Source organism: Eucalyptus grandis, chromosome 3 (assembly GCF_016545825.1).
Source record: "Eucalyptus grandis isolate ANBG69807.140 chromosome 3, ASM1654582v1, whole genome shotgun sequence".
In the NCBI taxonomy this organism is placed as follows: domain Eukaryota; kingdom Viridiplantae; phylum Streptophyta; class Magnoliopsida; order Myrtales; family Myrtaceae; genus Eucalyptus; species Eucalyptus grandis.
The window spans coordinates 11,699,703-11,714,801 of record NC_052614.1 but is presented as its reverse complement, the minus strand read 5'-3'; positions in this window follow the sequence as shown (position 1 = coordinate 11,714,801).

Below are 15,099 nucleotides of genomic sequence, written 5' to 3'. Positions count from 1 at the left end.
TTGCGATTTTTGGAGCTAGGGTCGTGATGATTGTTGGCTGACCCTTGCAACCACAAGCAAGGACATTGTGGCCCTCACCTAGAGTCGGTGAGGTGAGGATTGGTTGGGTCTCATTTGTAGCCAGCGAGGGTTGGCCGGCCACCCTTCTCGGACCTAACTCCAAATTCGAAAAAAAAAAAAAAAGAAAAGGAAAAAAAAAGAAAAAAATCATTAGAAATTCAAAATATTATTAAAATGTATTCACATTAGCGTTGATCGTGCCACATAAGATGGTCGGTGTCCACACAATCGGCATTCACATTAGTGAATTTCAATCAAAATTAACTAGATTGACTCAATTGGCAAAATATGAAAATGTTTAAGATCGAATTAGAAAAATTGAAAAGTTTTTTTTTTTTTTGGGTGAAAGGTAAGTATTATAAGGGGAAGTCAAAAAGGTATAAAGAACCGGCTTCGAAAGCTTACACTCTAATGAACAGGCTCAAAAGAGTGGAAGGAAGCTAGACAAAACCAAGTGGAGTAAAGCATCAACGCCCAGACGCAACACCCATGGCACCAACCCTAAACAAAAATAGAAGGGTCTAACTCCCGGGATCGTTGCGATCTTCGTTCTTTGGGGAATTCTCCACATTCTTAAAGGTGCAAGCCTTGTCTTGGACTACCTTCATAAGATGCTTCTTCATGTCGGATGTAGAGCTCTGCACCCCCCTGAAGAGCATATCATTCATATTCTTCCACACAATGTGGCACGGAGCGCCAAAAGAGAACCAATCGATACAACTATGAAAGTCCTTACCTGAAAGCAAGATTGAGGCCCAAGTAAGGGTGTTCTCCCAAGTCTTGTTTCTCCAAGGAAGACCACACCGAGTCGCCCAAAAGAAGGCAATGCTCGAGGTAACATGGCACCCAAAAAATAAATGATTAACTGAGTCCGACACCTCATTACAAAATGGACAGATAGCAGCTTCAATCCTGCTGTAGGACATGAGAAGGGACTGGGTTGGTAGCCTTCGCTTGGTAATGAGCCACAGGTTGAGTTGGGATCGAGGAATGATATCATTATTCCAGATGGAGCCATTCCACCCGACTCGATTCTTTTTCCACCTAATAAGCTCCTAAGCCGAGGCCACCGAAAACTTACCCGACGAAGCCTTCGACCATAAAAAACAATCCCGAGCGTTCATCAAAGAGGGGAGAGGCGAATCCCAAACTTCGATCACCAATCTAATAGCTTAACCATCATTAGTGAAGAGATCCACTACCTTAGCCTACCTAGATAAGTTAGAGTTATAGATGAGAAGATCTGAGAAGAAGAGATTTAAAGGACCCCTGGGGTGCCAATTATCAAACTAGAGCGACGTGGAGCGTCCGTCACCTATTCTCTAGTGGAAGTGAAGCTGAAATTCTGTCATTAGTTGAAGGAGTTTTTTCCAAGCCCAAGAACAACAGGTCGGCTTCTTTGCCACCCAAAAATTCCCTCTTTTTGAAAAGGTAGAGTGGATCCATCTGCACTAGAGGGCCTCCTTGTCTGAAAATAAAATCCAGATGTGTTTGAGCATAGCCGCCTTATTGTACTCACGCAACCTTCGGATACCAAGACCCCCTTCCACCTTAGGTAGGCAGACATCCTCCCAAGAAACTTTGGCACCTCCTCTACCTAGCTTGGGTCCCTTCCATAGGAATTGCCTTAGGATTTGGTCAATCTTATCCATCACTTCTGCAGGTAGAATAAGGACACTAGCCCAGTAGGCTTGAATAGCATGAAGGACTGTCCTTATCAATTGAAGACGCCAGCAGAGAAAGGAAACCGATGAGTCCAAGATTCGACCCCGGTGGTGATACGCCTAATGAGAGCCATACAATCCGCCTTTTCCAATCTCGACATGATGATTGGCACACCCAAATAGCGAACCGGGAGGGATCCCTCCTAGAAGCCAAGTTCTGTAAGGAAAATATTGAAAAATTTATAACTAAATTAGTAAAAATGTAATAGGTTTAAGATTTTTTGGATAATTTTTTTTCTTCATGAATGATTGGTGAGTACCTTAGAGATAAAAACGTTTTTCTTCCAGCCTAAAAGGGAGAGATATGATGGTTCCTAACGGGGACAAATACTAATCGACGTTTGTTGACACCTAATTTTCAACTAGATTAATTAATTTAAAATAGTATTAAATGTTGGGAATTAGTCACAAAGAAATTTTTAAAAAAAATATATATTATTTAATTAAGTTATTTTTAAAAGAAGAAGAAGAAGAAGAGTTAAAAAAATTCAAAGAAAAATCTTTAAAAAATAAAAAACGAAAAATCGGGTCGGGCCGGATTCGACCATGGCTCGACCAGCCCCTCTCTTTTATTCCCCACACCGGGGCTGGCCCAATCTCCTTTCTCTTTCGATTGGCCCAGCCCCTTTTCTTTTCTTCCGCCGGTCTTCGCTCGAAGACTTGCGAGACAGCAACAAAAGACAAAGAACGAGAGCAAGCAGCAGAGGATCGGTGTGGCGGGTGCGCGGCATGATCCGCGAGTCGGGAGCAGCCGACCGGCAATTGGCTCGATCGTAGTCTTCGTGCAAGTTCCTGCAGAAAAAGAAAAAGATAAAAGAAAGAGCAAAAGGGAAAGAAACGGGAAGATGAAGAGGAGGCGAGAGAGAGAGGATCGGCATGGCGGGGCTTTCGGCGCGATCCGTGGGTCGAGGAAGCGAACCGATTGACCAGCTGGCACGGCAGAGGTCTTCGCTCGGAATACCCGCGTTAAAAAGAAAGACAGGAGTATAAGACCGAAGGAGGGTAGCAAAGAGCCGGGGGCGGACCCAAGACAAAGAGAACAGAGAGAGAGAGAGAGACCGAGGAGGAGAGGGAGCGAGTGAGTGACCTAGAGAGAAAGTGCAAGCTCGAGAGAGTGGTTGGTCGTCGCCGGAGGTTCGTTCGTCAGTTGCTATTCGACGCGTTCCTCCTCTTGAATTAGGTAGGCTTGTGTCTCGACTATGTGTACCTGTTTTTTCAGGAAGCGTTAGGCCGGAGCTCGTGCCGACTAGTTCGTGCGAGTTTCGGTCTGAGCCGGTCCTCCTTGAAAGCTACTAGCTATTCTAGTATGTGTCGTAGGGGGTTTAGATTTGTCTCGTGCGGAAAATTCCCCATGCCGCAATGCACACCAAATGCTTGTGGAAATGTGTAAACGATATCTAAGTTCTGCAAGTTTGTTGAAGCCCAAAGATACTTGTTGTACCCACATCCGTTCAAATGTGATTGATATGTCCCTTAGCGGGTCTTGAGCGTTGCTCATGCATATTTTTGTGTTGATCTTTACCCGAATCCGAGCCTCGAGTGAGTCCGTATGCCCCTTTTAGCTGCTGCACCTCAACTATTTGACAAAATGCCCCAAAGAGAACCGAGAAGCATCCGAGTGTTTAAACTTCCTCGATTCGCGCTTGCTCATATATATGTTGGACCGTACCTTTCTTATATGTTTCCATTGCGAATCTATACGATTTTCGTGGAATAATCATGTGTGTTTGAGCCGTGGGAATGTTTGCATCCGAAAATGGTTTGGTGTCGGCGTTCGTGGCCGACGGTGGTCGTTGGTCGGAGTGGATAACGGGTAGATAGTGGTGTTTTGGTGGTGGAAATGACGGCGGTTGCTCTCACTGGTGTTGTCGTGCCGGTGGGGTCTCGGTTGAAGGATGTCTTGGGTAAAGAGTCGGGCATGAAAGCGTAATGAAGAAGGTCAGAAGGGAGGAGGGAAAGAATAAAAAATAAGAACAAAGAAAAGAGGAGAACCAGCAAGTAAAAAAAAAAAAGCGAAAGAGGAAAACCCAAAAAGGGAAGGAAAGATAATAGATGGGGATGTTCGGTGAAAAGGCCAGAAGGGAAGAAAGAAGGAATAAAAAAAAAAAAAAACAAAAAAAAATCAATCAAAAGAAAGAAAAGAAAAGCAAAATGAAAAATAGAAAACTATAAAATGAAAAGTGGGCTTCGGGAATGACTGTTGAACAGTAGGTGTAGGAAAAGGACACAGTACGACGCAGTGAGAAAAGACAAAAGAAAGAATTTTTAAAAATAAAAATAAAAAATAAAAAAATTGAAAAATTGAAAATGATATATATATATATATATATATTTAATCCAAAAAGGCGAATCTGGCTTTAGGTCGGGTCAATGGCCGGATCGGATCTACCCGCTCCGAACCCATTATCCGAATATAATAATATTAAATATAAAAAATATATTAAAAATTTCAAGAATTCAAAATTTTCAAAAAAAAAAAAAAAATCAAAAATTTCGAAAAACAATAAAAATTCAAAAACTTTCCGAAAATTCAACAATTCGGAAAAAATTAAAAATTCGACCCTTTTTGAAAAATTTTAAAAAAATTTTAAAAATTTAAAAAAATTAAAAATTTCGAAAGTTAAAAAAGTGATAGAGTTTGGTTAGGAATTGCTAGGTGTTGTCGCTTTTAAGTGTAATTATGCATTTATTTTGATTACATCGTCTGTTTTAGATCGTATATCTTGTTATGTTCAATGGTATGTGTGATTAGGACATTGTTAGCTATGATTATTAGTGGATATGTTTAATGGTATGTGTGTAGTCATATGGTATGTTTAATAGCATGTGTTTAGATTGCACCCGTATGATCACTTTAATATGTTTGTGGATGAGTAAAATCAATTCAAGCTGCCTGCAAATTATTTTGATAAAATGAACAAGATTAGGTACCAAAAGGGCACTAATTAGTCAATTAGTGTAATCAAGTCCCCGACCCTAGATTCTCTGGTTGCGTAGGAAGTGAGGTACGCTCCCATGCCTCACTTGGTTCCTAGTCGACCCCAATAGGCTAGTGGCAACTACTTTTGTGCAAAATTTCTTTAAAAAATATCCCAACGTCACACGGGGTATGGGCTCGGGAGAGCCCACGCCTAATCATGGGCCTTAGGGTCGTTCTTTAGGCAATACCCCTAAACCTGTTCCCTCCCCCCGAGGGTAGGTCGCGACAACGTTGATTTCTTGATTATCTACTTATATCTGGGTAAGAAGACAAATCTAGACTTCTTATATTTTTAGTTTCTCCTGATTAGACGTAAGTCCATCATCTAGTGAAGGCGACCAATTTACAATACCACTCATGATGTCAAGGCTGGGAAATTGATTAACCATTTCTGTTACAAACACACCTCGACACGACATGAAAGTAAAGAAAAGAACAAACGGATATAGAGGGCTTGATCATTATAAGAGTAGCTCGATGGAAAATAAAATGATTAAGCTCGTTTGAGCTCTACCAATTGTGATAGGAAACATGCTAACATCGTTGCATCTAACATGTGTCAAAGCTCACTGAGTGTGGGTTACATAATCTAAGGTTCGCACAATATCACGAAAAATCTCAAATTGGTATATCCGTGATAAATTTATCAAAAATTAATTTTTTTATTACCAAAAATCTCAAATTGGTACATCTATGACAATTTTACCTCAAATTAATTTTTAAACCACTAAAAAGTTCAAATTGATATATTTATGACAAATTTACCATCAATTAATTTCTGTTCAATTAAATTAATATTGCAAAAAAAAAAACCGGTACATCCGTAACAAATGGAGGATAAAATCCTAAATTGATATATCCATTAATTGACACATGTCATCCAACTTAAAAATTTGATAATAAAATTCAACGCAGACTAGTGAACAATAAATTTGTTGTAAATATGTCAGTTTGGAGTTTTTCGTGATACTTTTTTTTTAAAATTGTAGCACCCACTACCGTCTTAAATTGACCACATTATCCCTTACAAGTCTTACTTTTGATTTAAGATTATTTCTTACCTTTTCTTTTTGCTTGGTTTCAGTTTTACTAAAATGCAAAGTTACTCTTATGTCTTACCCCTCTCATTACCCCTCTCAATTAACTTGAATCTCACTTCAGCATGTTTTTGGAACTTAAAAATTTTCAATTACAAATCTGCCACAGAACAAAGACTAAGCTCAAATAGGAGGTCCACTCTTCATTTAAGATTATTTATTGCCTTCTTTTTCTTGTTTTTTCATTTGGGATGAAACTAGTGTCATTGCTTTCCAAAAAAAGTAGTTCATTTGGTAGATAAAAATTTTCATAACAAATTTTAAGACTTTCAGTGTACTTATCTCTTTTAGGTATGTGTTTCTCCATATTTAAGGGGTAGAGTTACTAACAATTAGAATTTGGATTGGATGGGGCATGAGTCAGGTCCAGGTCAAGTCGGGTATGTGTCGCTAAAATTACATGATGTAAAATATGTGTCATTTTGAGTTGGACTCATTTTTAACCCATCCAAACCAACCCGATCCACCTATTTGATAAGTCTAAACATTATGCACCCAAGAAAATGGAATCGGGGGAAGAAAAGCATAAGCAGAACATAGTCATGTCGTGCGTGTTAAGTTTAACTCCACAAAAAACTTTCTCTACATTGATTAATGACTTCGTTTTTCCGCCGTGGAGCAATACATACTCCCAACTTCTGTAAAACTTCCTCAACGTATCCTACATGAAGACAAGCGTCATATGTTGTCTAACTATGTAGTAGTGACCTAAACCTAAGATTAGTTTCTGAATGTATGCTATAGATATAGAATATATGAGAGATGGCTATGTAAATTTGAGCTAGATAGAGAACAATTTTGTGCACTTTGCGCAGAAGGTGTTGAACAAACCTGTATTTATTGAAGAAATAAAAGATCAAAGATGAAGAGTACGCACTCCTGCTACTTAGACTACAAAGAAAATAGTCATGTTTGCAAGGAGAGATGTCGCCTAGGAATGTCGGTTAATATAACTGTTGAATGTCTAATCTTTTGCCACATTTGTACCTCAGTGAAAATGGCAAATCCATTGATTGCTTCCAAGAAAACTCCTTCACTCAAATACTTTCTAGAATGAAAAATAATTGGGTAACAGTCTTTAATCTACTGTAAGAATAACAGTATGTTTTAGATCACAAAAAATCAAATAACAAAAATTTACAAAATATTGTGGAGTCCACTCCTTTAAGAATTTATGACTCATAATAAGCTATTATTCTCACAATAGTCTAAAGACTGTTATGCTAGTAAAGCTCTTCTAAAATTGCTATTATTGAATGATGCTAACACAGATTGAACTAAGAAATAAGACCCATTTTTTTTTATAGCATTGAGTGTTGAGAACAGTCAACATCATCTCACGCATCCACAACACTGTTTACAACAACTTTGGTCCACATTGACATAAGTAAGGCAAAATCGCACACCTGTAACTGTTAAAGCTCATAAAGCAACAATCAAAACAGAAAAATTTCTGTTGTTTAAGAGAGAGAAAAGATAAAAAAAAAACAGAGCATAGCACTTCACACGTCTTGTTCTTCGGAAAAAATTGTCGAGTACAACAACTAAATACAAAGTAGAAACTACTCACATATGTGCAACACATAACTGCACACAAACGTGCTATTAACTTCCTAGAAAATAGCAAAAACACTAACTGCATAACTTAATTTACTTGGCTGTTTTTTTTTTTTTTATAAACAAAAACAGAGGAAAATAGAGGAAATATGATTGAAAATAGCAGCTGAGATAATTCCAACAAACTCCTCCTTGGATCAGTTGCTGCTGCATATTCCTATTTTCTCTCTTAATAGCTCAAATCTTCCAGCCTAAAGTGGTTTTGTGAACATATTTGCAAGCTGATCTTCAGATCTGCAATAGACCAACTTAACTTTGCCACTTTGTTGCACCTCACGCATAAAGAAAAATTTGACTTTGAAATGCTTGGTTTTGCCATGGAAAATTGGATTATGTAATATTCATAAAGCAGCCTGATTATCCACATTAACTTCAATGCAATCACTAGAATTCAACCACAGATATTTCATTATCTTCTTCAGCCACAAAGCTTGATTTGTAGCTACGGTAGCTGCTATAAACTCGGTCTGCGGTGGGCGAGCTACAATCTCTTGCTTTTTAGAACACTAGGAGAAACAAGCAGAACCAAACGAAACAATATCCGGACGTACTCTTCATGTCATCTTTGAACCAACCCGATTACTATCAGAAAATCCTTGTAAATTAAACTTCGACCTTTCTTAAACTTCACACCAAATAACAATCTTCATTTGAGATATCTCAAGACCCTTTTGCTGCAACCAAATGTAACCGACTAGGACTACTCATAAACCTCGGATAAAACACTCACAAGAAATAGAAATATCAGTTCTTTGTAAGATACATGAGACACCCAATCGAGACTTCTATACATAAAAGCATCTACCGCATCTGTTCCATCATTCTTCTGCAGCTTCTCTTTAGCAGCCATAGGAGTGCTTACACTTTGACAATCTTCCACATGAAACTTCTTTAGAATTTCCTTCATGTATTTTTTTTTTTTTGACAGATGAAGATCTCATATGAAGCCTGTTTGACTTCTAGACCCAAAAAATAAGCCATCTTTCCCAAGTCTGACATCTCAAAACCTGCAAATAGATCTTGCTTCACCTTCTTTATCAATTCCATATCATTCCTTGTTACTAATAGATCATCTACATAAAGTGACAGAATTACAACACTATGATTCACCTTCTTGACATAAAGAGTGAACTCACTTAAGCCTTTTACAAAGCCAAAATCCTGCAAATATCAATCTATCTTCCCATACCAAGCTCTTGTTGCACCGCTTCGATCCATATAGAGCTTTCCTCAACCCGTATACACTCTCTTCTTGGCCTTTGATATCTTGAAGTCTTGGGTTGTTCAACAAAAATCTCCTCCTCAAGCTCTCTATTCAGGAATGCAGACTTGACATCTAACTGAAATATATGCCACCCCTTCTCTACTGCAATAGCTAACAGTAGCCTTATTGTATCAAGTCATGCAACATGAGAAAATGTTTCAGAATAGTCTACTCCCCATATTTGTACATAGCCTTTCACCACCAGTCTAGCTTTGTGTTTATTGACAGAACCATCAGGATTAAGTTTTGTTCTAAACACCCACTTAACCCCAATCACATTATTATCGAGATGGTTTTGTCAACAAGCTCCCATGTGTGGTTTTTCGGATCATTGCAATCTCCTCCCGCATTGCTGCAATCCACCTCTGATCCTCCTTAGCTTCCACAAAGTTAGATGGTTCGAGCATTGCCACATTACTTCTTTCATAGATTTTAGCAAGTGACCTTGTGCCTCTCACTGGTAAATCATCCATACTATCTTCCAATCCATCTATAACTTCATCAACCTCTACATCTGTTGCAGGTTGTTTTTCGAATTCTTTGTCGCACTCTTTCCTTCCATCCAATTCCACTCATCTTCCTCTAGAAAAACAACATCTCTGCTTACAATCACCTTCCCTGTCATAGGATGAAAAATTCTGTAAGCCTTTGATTGGAGACTGTACCCAATGAAGATTCCAAGCTTTGCTTTCTTATCCAGCTTGTCCCTTTTGACCTCAGGAAAATGAGTGTAACACAAATACACCAAAAACCTTCAAATTTTTCATAGAAGGTTTAACACCATACCAGACTTCAAAAGGTGTTGACCTATCTAAGGCCTTTGTGGGCAACTGTTCAACAGGAACACTGCAGTTTTAGTTGCTTCAGCCTAGAACTTCTTAGGTAACTTCTTCTCTTGCATCATACATCTAGCCATCTCCATAATGCTTCTGTTTTTCCTCTCACTGACCCCATTCTGTTGAGGTGAATAGGGAGCAGTGAACTGCTACACAATTCCTACTTGCTCACAATTCAACTTAAACTTGTGAGCAATATACTTAGAACTATTATCAAACCTGAGCATTTTTTAATTTTCTTCCCACTCTGATTCTCAACTAAGGCTTTAAATTTCACAAACACATTAGCAACTTCAAACTTGGCTCACAGAAAATAAATCCAACTCATCCTAGTCATATCATCAGTGAAGGTAATGAAATACCTACTACCATTGAGAGAAGACTTAGACATAGATCCACATAGATCTGTGTGGACTAATTGTAGCTTCTCACATACTCTCCAGCCTCCTCCTTTGAAAGGAAATCTGGCTTGCTTGCCAAGAAGACAAGTTCTGCACTGTGGAAATTCCTCATCCAAACTTGGCAAGTCATCTGCCAAGCTATTTCTCTGCATAAACGACATGCTCTTCCTGTGAACATGCCCAAGTCTTTTATGCCATAGCTTTGCATTTTCTTCTTTGCACTTTAAAGCCATTTGTTGCATCTCTTGTGGCTTGAACATGAAACTCTTGTTCCTCATTGGGATTCTTAGCACTTCTTTGCTATCTGCATTATTAATAAGACATTCCTTCCTTCGAACTTCACTTTATAGCCCTTCTCAACTAATTGACCAACACGTAATGATTCTGGTCAATGTTTGGCACAAAAAAGAACATCATTGATCAGCTTCACCTCCCGATTTCCTTCAATAGCTTTGTACCCTTCCCTTGCACTTCGATATACCGTCCGTTGCCAATTCTGACTCTGGACTTGACTAACCTGTTTAGACTCCTAAACAGCTTTGAATTGCCAGTCATATGATTGGTACAACCACTATCCACCAGCCATGCATCATTCCCAACAGAAGATTCAAAAAAGAAGAAGCTATAAACAAGTGCTCTTCCTCGTTTCATCCTTTGCTACTGTGCTTTTCCTGCTTGCTGGTAATTTTTCTTTGCAGATGGCTTCCATGTGACCCAACTTGTGACATCTTACGCATCTAGCATCAGGCTTTCTCAATATCTAAAAGCGATGATTAGTTCCACCACAAAGTATTGACAAGGCTTTTGTTCATCTTCCATTTGCTAGACCCACAAGAATTTCCTTCTTTTGCTACAAACTTGGAGTCACCAGCATTTTCTCTAGACTGAATCCATTTCTTCCCTTTGCCTCCATCATTTGACTTCACTTTAGCTTGCGGCGCACCCTCTATAAACTCTTCTCTTCTCATCGGTCTTACGTGCTCCGTACTGCCGAGCATTTAACAATTTGCAAGCTTTATATCAGCTAAGTCTCTTGTATTTTCCAGAGAAGCTATGGTGGCTTCGAACTTCTCTAGAAGAGACACCAGGATCTTTTGAACAAGCCTTTCATCCTTCAAGTCAGTCCCTAACACTCTGATTTTTTCAGCTATCCCAACCAACCTATTAGGCTATTAGAGTACTCCTTCACTGACTCTGAATCCTTCATCTGTTGTCTCTCAAACTCCATCAAGAGATTCAGCACCTTCATGCCTCTTATCTTCTCATCTCCCTCATATTCATCCTTCAAGTAATTCAATATTGCCTTTGCAGAATCACATCTCATGATTCTTGTGACGATAGTGGGTGAAACAGCAGCATACAGGCAAGACTTTGCCTTAACATTCCTTGTGATTCTCTCTTTATGGTACTTTATCTGATTCAAGGTCGGATTGTCTGGAAGTGGAGCAACCTCATAATCATTCTCCACAACCTCCCATAAATCGTGACCCTCCAAGAATGCCGTCATCTTGACAGCCCAAGCCTGATAATTTTCCCCAGTAAAGATTGGAGTAGCCATTGCAGAGAATCCACTCAATCCTGCCTCCATTAGTTTTTTCTTTGCAGATTGGAAGCAATCTTCACTCACTTACCCTCACTTCACAGTCCCTTAAGATCCCACAAATGCTCTGATACCAATGTTAAAGCTCATAAAGCAACAATCAAAACAAAAAAATTTCTGTTGTTTAAGAAAGAGAAAAGATAAAAAAAAAAAAAAAAAAAAAAAAAAAACAGAGCATAGCACTTCATACGTCTTGTTCTTCAGAAAAAAACTGTCGAGTACAACAACTAAATACAAAGTAGAAACTGCTCACATACGTGCAACACATAACTGCACACAAACGTGCTATTAACTTCCTAGAAAATAGCAAAAACACTAACTGCATAACTTAATTTACTTGGCTGTTTTTTTATTTAAAAAAAAAACAGAGGAAAACAGAGGAAATATGACTGAAAAACAGCAGCTGAGATAATTCCAACAGTAACGAGGCCATCGGTCACTTCAAAATGATTAGCAGTTCACGGGACTTTCAAGGGTTTTCTTCAATAAACCGAAAGCAGACAATTCATAGTAATGACTTGCCGATGCACCATTATTGCCTCTGAAATGCAAGATAATTTTTCCTTGAACCATCTATTATTGATGATTTCTGATTAAAACGTCCATAAATTAAAAACCCCTGAGAAATTCCTGCTATAGTAGTAGCCCATTTTATTGGCAGCAATAAAGGGCTAAAAGGGAGCTTTGTAAAGAGTCCTTATGGGAGACTGATCCCTCATGTATTCATATTGCTAGAGAAATGAACTTAACACATTTGCGTCTGTTCTTCCTCGGATACTTGAGCCATCTAGGCTAAAGTTACTGGATTCGTTGCTCCTCTAGACTACTTACAGGTACCCCACCTTGAAGTATGATACAAAGAGACCCAAAAGATATCCCGAGAAAAGGGTGGGAAATTATACGAAATTTGAAAAAACTGGCAAACTCTCGTCGAACCGAGATACTCCAGGGTCATACTATCTCGAGGTATTGTGAATGAGAGGCCACAAGAAGGGCAGCTCCGATGCCTGAGCTGTCATTCGAAAGCACAATCACCGTATTCTCAGCAACTTCAGGTCCCAGCAACTAATTGAGAGTGGCCTCCACGTAGATCCGGAATTTGGTGTAGTGCTCGAACAGACCTCCATCCAAAGCTGTAACTAATCTCTGCTTCTCCCCGTCCCTAAGGGTATCTCTTCCTAGCTTCTTCAGGATGCTGAATATCCTGGCAGGAGCAAGACGAGCACCTCACGTGGCAACTATGTCGCAGAGGTCGACTCCAACCACCCTCCTCCACTCCTCTCCTCCTCCTCCTCCTCCTCTCACCACCACGACACCCGCTGCCACAATGGCACACACGATGATCACCGACTTCTTGCTCATCTCCTACCGCTGCCACCAACTCCACAGCACACAGACCCCAAGCAAGTTACGATTCGGCTTTCCTCGCAAGCTTGTTCCTTTACTATATTCTCCCACTCCTCAACAATCCTGAAATTTTCCGACAGAACCAAACGGAAGGAAAGAGCTTGAATTCGAGCGAGCGCCAATGGAAGGTTAGTCTCCCTCTCTCCGGGCGTGCCTAGATAAGTCTCTTTTCTGATACAGCAGATGCAAGTAGATGATTTTATAAAGAAGGATTATCCGTTTGGCGTTTTGGGTTTTGGACTTTATCATGAATGTGATCATTTGAAAAGGTTGGGAATGGCGTTTTGGGTTGGTGAAGAGTTGGCCTTTTGTATTCAGGATTCAGTTCTTTTAGGACTTCGGTGTTGACATGTCCGATTGTGGCCATTGGCGGCCTCGAGAAGATGTAATTCTCGGTGCTTACTCGGTGCTCAGCTTTATTATTCACTCTAGTCAATATAGTTTTGCTAAGTCATGTCAAACTCGAACTCGGATTAATTGAAATATGCCCGACGTCGGCTTACCTCAACTCCATCGTTCTTATTTGAGATCAATTCATTTTTTTTTGAAATTATGATGGTAAGATTTGAACTCGAACTTGAAATCCAAGTTCCAAACCATCAGTGAAGTAAATATAGAAGCATAATCACCATGCTTACTGTTAAAATATGTCTCGAGTTTAAGCTCAATGCAAAATTACGAATATTCCGAATTGGATATGTTAGGATGTTCGAAATCGAGCAAAGAAGATCCGAAGATCAACTTCCCAAATTTGAATCTGCGTTGGAGAGTCTGGCTACTAAAATAGGAAAGTCCAACTTTGACTAGGACTTGGATTTTGTTTAAATTATACAAAGTTATGTTTTGGATAGGAAACAAAATCCTATGAGAAGTTGGCAAAAGAATAAGGGTTTTACTTATATATAGACTTGAGGCCATGCGTGATAGATGTGGATCACAAATTGTCTTGAAGCGCCGCGTGAGTGCTTGGTGTTCTGCTATTGATCATGAAGAATTGGTCTTGAAGCGCCGTCTTGTTGTCGAGTGCTTGGTAGGGATTTTCTTTGTCGTTCTTGTTCGTGAATTACATCCAAGAAGATTTAGTGTTCAAGCAAATTAAATCTTGTGGTAAGATTTGCGTGTAATTCTTTCGTGAGATTGAGAGATTATTTCTTGAGGAATTTCGGGGCTAAACACTGTGTGCGTTTTTGGGTGTAATTAGGGTTTGGGAAACACCAAGAGAGTGTTTGAGTGACTTGAGTGTGTAATCTCATTGTATTGCTTGATCTATAGTGAAATTCACTGTTGCTCTTCCTGTGGACGTAGGTCTTTACGACCGAACCACGTAAATCCTGTGTCCGATTTATTTTCTTCTTCTGTTTATATTATTGTTCGATCGCTTGCCCTATTGCAACAAGTAGTATCAGTGCCAGGCTTGGCTAAGTTGAAGCGAATCGATGGCGATAAAATAAGTAAAAGTGAGAATCGACAGATTTGATGGGAAGGATTTTAGTTTCTGGAAAATGCAGATTGAATATTATCTTTACCGGATGAAACTGCACTTGCCCTCGTGTGGGGGAGAAACCAGAGACGATGAAGCAAACTGATTGGGATTTACTGGATAGACGAGCTATGGGTGTTATTCGGTTGACGTTGGCTCGTAACGTCGCGTTTAACATCTTGAAGGAGAAGACTACTGCTGATTTGATGCAAGCCTTGTCGGATATGTACGAGAAGTCCTCTGCAATCAACAATGTTTGTTTGATGCGACGTCTGTTTAATTTGAAGATGAGAGAAGGTGCGCCAGTTGCTGATTATATCAATGAATTCAATGTGATTGTTAGTCAATTGAGTTCAGTTGAGATTAATTTTGAAGATGAGGTACGTGCTTTGATTCTGTTATCCTCATTGCCTGATAGTTGGAATACTTGGAATACTACCATTACTGATGTTAGTAATTCCTCTGGGTCAACAAGTTTGACGTTTGATGGGGTTCGAGATTTGATTCTGAGCGAGGACATTCGTAGAAGAGAATCTGGCGAACCTGTATCTGCTGCTTTAGTAGATGAAAATAGAGGAAGATCTATAACACGTGTGGGTAATAGTAGTATTAATATAAATAGGCGTAGTCAGT